Below are 6,000 nucleotides of genomic sequence, written 5' to 3'. Positions count from 1 at the left end.
CTAGCAAAGTCGCATTGCCTTTTTATGAATAGCTGAGGTATTCGAAGCTGCAAAACAACTTCCCTGAGGAGACGAGAGAGGCTCAGCCTGAGACAGCTCAGGCCCTCCTGGAAGACTCACTGCCTGGAAACATTAGAAGGTAAGAAATGGCAACAGCAACTGTAAATGTCAAAGAAGAGACTTACTATTCACAAATGATACATTCAAGATCCCCATCCAGTGGGAGAACTGCATATAATATTAAGCTCTCCCCAGTCACACAGCTGTGTAAGGTAGAGCAAGAATATTTGTAACTGAAGTAGATAAATGCTTCGGCTGCTTTTGGAAAGCCTCCTGAAATATTTGGTCTTTTTCAACCTCAATAGATTTATATCACAACATGAACAAGCTATACTAGGACGAGTAGATAAAAGGGAATGTCTTCAGGTGAAAGCATTACCATAAAAGAGAGAGCATTGCTCCTACATACCGCGTAACCTAGGAGCGAGAATTGCTACTTAGCTCAGTATTTCTAAAACCGTGGTCTGTGATGTTTCTAAGGGTCAATAAAAGACATAAAATAAGTTTAAAATGTTAGATAGCAAGAGTGGCTGCAGTTCATTTCTACAGGAGTTGGGGTCCGAACGCAGATTATAGCGCGAGGCTACAACATTCACAAGACAAGGAATGACAAATACCCTTGTTAGCAGCAGCTTGGTTCTTTCAAAGCAAAGGATTAAGCACAAACACAGGCTGCCTGTAATTATGGTTTGGTTTGATGTCCCTGCAAGACATGGAAGGAGCTACTTCTGATGCAGTGAGTGAAAAAGGCTGGGGTCACATGGAAAGAGATGAATCAAAAAATAGTCACAGATGGTTCAGAAAATACTACGACTGCCTGTCTGTTGTTTTCTACAGTCCGTATAAGCAGAGAAATTCACAGAAGGGATCATCAGTGATGGGGAAAGTGGACACCAGGAACTGCCAGGCCAAGGTCTATGGCTTTGCTCGTGTAAACTAGAGCAATTTCATCAACTTCAGTGAAACTTCCCAAGTTCATACCAGTTGAGGACTGTCATGTGTACGCCCAAGAACTGCTATGGAGAAAGGTGAGAAAGAATAAAGGTCTAGCAAAAATTGTCAACTACAGTACCCAGTGGGAGAAAGAAAACTAAATACTTGTATCTGTAAATCGTACTCACATACTGCCTTCTCTCACAAACACACAAATACATGGAGTATGCATAAGGATGAAGGCTGTTGGCTAATCCCTGGCTATTGCAAGGAAGACAAGTAATCCTCTGTAATCAGACCTGTATGAAGCTTCCATTTTTTCATAATACAACACTCATGTTACAGATGCCCTGACAGATTTTACCATCTTGCCATTTTATTGATTCTTAAATAGGAAAGCTATCATACTTCTGACTGCTTCTCATGAGGAGACTAATTAGATTATTTCATCATCTGGTTCATCAAAGCAGGAAATACTTAAGTGTCACAGCTGGTCTCAGACTAAATATCTACTACCAAGATTTTAAATGAAAACTATTACATCTTCACTGGGTAAGCATTTCATAAACGGCTAGACAGTAAAAAATGATGAAGACAACAGATATCGTTTCACATCTCTGGGCTGCAAAGGGAGTCTTAACTCTAACAGTGCATTTGGATTTATTTTCACTTGCTTTTGCTACTACCATCATTCAAAGAGGCTTTGCATAATGATCAGACCTGGAAGACTCAGAGAGCTATTTAGATTTCCAGCAAAGGTTTATGACTGAGAATTAAAAACTCAGAGGCGATGTCTTCATTTTAAGTGAATCTCCTGTTATTGATGCAACCTTTCCAAGCAGAGTACTCAACACTAAGGAGTTATCAACTGCAAGGAAGCGCATCCTCCATGGAGAGGACCAATCCCACTGTCTGATCACTATTCACTGCCCACTATTCCTCTCCCAGTTTGTGAGGTATCTTTTTCTTTTGCACACACCACTCTGTACAATAATCAAAACCTCCTGAAAAGCAGCATGTGTGACAAAACCAGATGCTCATTTTTATTGTGCTTCTCCTTCTCATATGTGTATACAGGGTACAAGAACAGACAAGCTACTCATTTAGAAGAAGAGTTTGTTCACCATAGTGATTTGGAGTAAAATTGCCAACTATCACCAGCAGACAGTTAGTACAAGGCCTAGGCTTTGCAGGTATACTCAAGACGAGCAGTGTGATAATGGGTAAATCATTTCCTTGAAATAGCATTCCCATGAATATCATATGTAAAAACAGACTCTTAGTATAATACCAAAACCTCAGTAACTTTGCTATGGAATAATAGAATACTGTTTCTCTTAGAGACCTATAATGTTATTATGTAAATGGCTTTACAAAGCCATGATTATATCAACAAAATGCAATTGTTGTGTAAGACAGTTCCCAGTCTCTGTAAATGAGATTTTTCAGCACTACAAAAGCAGAAAGTTTCCTCCCATCATGTTAGAAGGAACATTAACCACATTCCTGTGGCATTTTTCACTTTGAGGGTTATCGCAATTAACCTTGAAGATCACAGGACCAAAAAAATAACATATATGCATGTGAGTTGCAGCATGCAATGAAAATTGTAATAATATTTAGGTTCCTCTTATGTTCTGCACTTCCTTGACCTTATTAGAAATTTAGAAACCCTTGTAACTTTGCCTGCCCGTTAGTTGGTCAGAAATAGCTCTTTGTAATCTAAACCCTCTTGGGCTTTTTTTAATGAGTTAGGCTGTAGGCCTCATAAAACTTTAGATGGAAGTTTTGACTGGGTCACTTTGATGTGGGAAAATGTAATTTTTATATCAGAACTGTCTCTTTGAAGTTATATGAACCAATAGATGAACCATGAACCCCAGAAAAGGACACATACTTTTTGAACTCAGCCTAACTTTTGGAGTGCACACAGTAATGAAATACACAAAGGTCACACAGTTAAAACCACACATTGAACAGTTTGAGGGCAGTAACAGTGTCATAAAAATATTTTCAATAAGCTGTCTCCTGAATTAATGGCATATAACTGTTACAAGACAATACTATTAAGTAAAACTCTAAAATTTAGCTACAAACTTCAGTTCATGATCCTGTAAAATCATGACCCGCCTTGCTGATATTTTTAGCCTATTACATTATTAGCAATTCTTTCCATTTCTAACTTACATATAATAATTTCTGCCTCCTTTAGGTGGACTAGAAAACTATGGCATTTTTTCTCTTTTTGACCCTCACCTTGCAATTTGCATGAAAAAAGCAGTTGTTTACCTCTTTAAGCAAAATATTTTTCAAAAAAGGACAATACGATAGGGCAAAAAAGGTCAGAAATTAAATTCAGATTTTTGTACTTTCTGCTGTTGACCAGTAACCAGCAGCATGCAATGTCCACTGTGCTAACGATGCTGGCCAGGGGAGCCACACTCACTCTCCTATGTTGAAAAATGCTACCACTTCCAAAGAGGCTGAGAGATGAACCTTCGCAGTTTGTAAAGAGTCAACCGTCTTTATAAGCTAGTCCACAACGGTGGCTTAGAGAGCCATGGGCATTGCAGTGGCACTAGCCGTGGGCTAGAATATGAAAATGCACAATTCTCTTTTCATTATTCCATTGCATTTTGAGCATCAGTTTCCACTCTGTCTATTATTTCCGCTTTACAGTCATTTTCTTACACATTAACTGTTAAATGCTGTTTAGGGATGGAAAGAAAATGGAAAAAAGAGCAGGTCTAAGACATGCCAAGGTGAGGAATATTCCACCAGTTCTGTGTACTTACAGCACTGTCAGGTCCACTAAGTTAAAACTGAGGCAGATAGGGGCAATCTTACAGAAAAAAGACACTGTTTGAGCTCCCTCTTACTCAGCAGAAAGTGTTGTTTTGTTTTCACGAAAGAGAAGGAAAAGTGAATAAGGGTGCCCAATATTCCAACTAGCGATAAGCAATACTGGTATTTTCTTTTGAGACAATTTACTTACTGACAGGGAAAAAAAGAAGGCATGACACGGCATATTAAATGTCCAGAGAAAAAAATCTTACTCAAGTATTTGCCTTCATAGAATTTTATTAGTAGTACACTAACCAAGAATATGGTCTCCCTAGCTGGTCTGAATAAAAGTCACCTACATTCAGAAGCAAGGTTATCCTTTCTGTTAGGGTCACCAAATGAGGCCTCACTTTGTTCTTTTGTTATCAAACATTTAGCACCAGGAAACTGATAAATAAAATTCCAGTTGTGGCAAACAATCCTGCTAAGGTACTATTGTACTGTTTATCTTATTTGCTGCCTGTTCTTTTCTATCCTCATTCCTACAAATTAGGCAACACAAGGATTAACAGAGAAATGGCCACTTTCTGTCATGTGGCTTGCACATTTTTATGTCCTTGTGACAGCAGCCAATTTTGCTATTGTCAGAGTTTCAAATCCTCAACTCCAAGAGTTTGGCCATGTGGTACATCAGGCACCTCAGGATGGCCACGGTTGCACATTCAATTATGCTCTTTCTTGCGCCTACTAATCAGCCCCTCTTTCTTCCCTCACCTCCAGTTACTTGTTTCCAACCCCATGCTACTCTGTTATGTACAGTTGTTTGTGCAAAAAGGTGACAAATTGGGCTTTCCTAAGCCGCACCATTTTATGGCCAAGCCTTCTGAACAGTTACATAAATCCAAGGCAATTCCAATAACGCCAATGAGACTCTGATGTAACAGAATAAAGTTACTGACATGGAAATGGATGTTTGATTGAAGCAAATCAGTTGAGAAACAGATGGAAAAGGAGAAAGGAAGAAGAACAAACAGCAATAACCAGAGCTTATGGAAAGTCAGATTTATTTTTTCTTAAGTAAATGGCAAAGTATTAACTAAAATATGTAAATGTTCTGAAACGAATAATAGAAATTTCAAACTTTCTTAACATAGACAGAAGATTGAAAAAGCCACATTTCTTAATAAAATAACACTGGGATTCACGTGCTAAGACCCAGTGCATTCCAGCCCTCCTTCTCATAGGACTGATAGGAAGCTAAAAAGCTAAAAAGTTGGAAGGGACGACCACTGCGGAGGAGTGCCTGCAGTTTGGCAGCCAGAGTGCTTCCAAGAGAGGAAGTCTGGAAACCCGGAGCAATTTGGGTCTCAGCCCCACAAGCAAGGCCCATGAGTCTTTAATTGCCGGACAGCCCACGTGGCAGGCTCAGATCCAAACCTGAAAGCCCAGGCTTGGCAGCACACCACTGGAGTTGAAGAAGTTTAATAAAAAATGTTTGTGAGTGAAAACGAACACGTTTTAGAAAGTGTTTCATCCACCCAAAGAACGACCCTGATGAGGTGGTAGCCTCTCCCCTTTGATGCCAGCAATGAAAATCCTCATAGCTAGGCCCAGCAAGGTGACCCAGTCTAGTTAGAGATGTTTTGATGGCATTTTAGTGATGCCAAGGTGAACCAAAGCTGCATAGGACCAGTGAAACCACTCATCTTGCCTAACTCTCTGTGTGCTTCCTGCACAGTCGAGATGTGGCCAAGGTCATGGGAACCCACCTTGGCAGCTGCTCTGCTGTTCACTCATCAGTGTCAGGGCTTCAAAAAACTACAAAGTGAAAATTCATCTTTCATTCCTGTCCCCAGGTCAAGCTTTTACACTACGTGTGTTATTGGGGCGTCTCTAACCAAATGAAAAGTACTATTTCCCCTATAAATTAGCATGATCAGGGCATTGACACGTAAAAATGCGAAGGTATTGTATTTCTAGCAACGTACAACTCTGGTTGTTATTCAAAGGACAGCATCCCCCTGATTCATGCTGCTCCAACAGACCAGCTTAGCATGTACATGCAAATACACACGCCCAATTCTCTCTACAAGATATGGTCAGAGCAGTCACCCTCCCAGTGCTGCCCGATCACAGCCTTACAGATGCCCTTCTCTCAAACCAGGCCATAGACGTAGCATCTGCTGCCATGCCCTCCCACACCTGACCACCAGGCCACAAACA

Source organism: Eurypyga helias, unplaced genomic scaffold (assembly GCF_000690775.1).
Source record: "Eurypyga helias isolate BGI_N326 unplaced genomic scaffold, ASM69077v1 scaffold161, whole genome shotgun sequence".
In the NCBI taxonomy this organism is placed as follows: Eukaryota; Metazoa; Chordata; class Aves; order Eurypygiformes; family Eurypygidae; genus Eurypyga; species Eurypyga helias.
Note: the sequence above shows the minus strand (reverse complement) of the source record.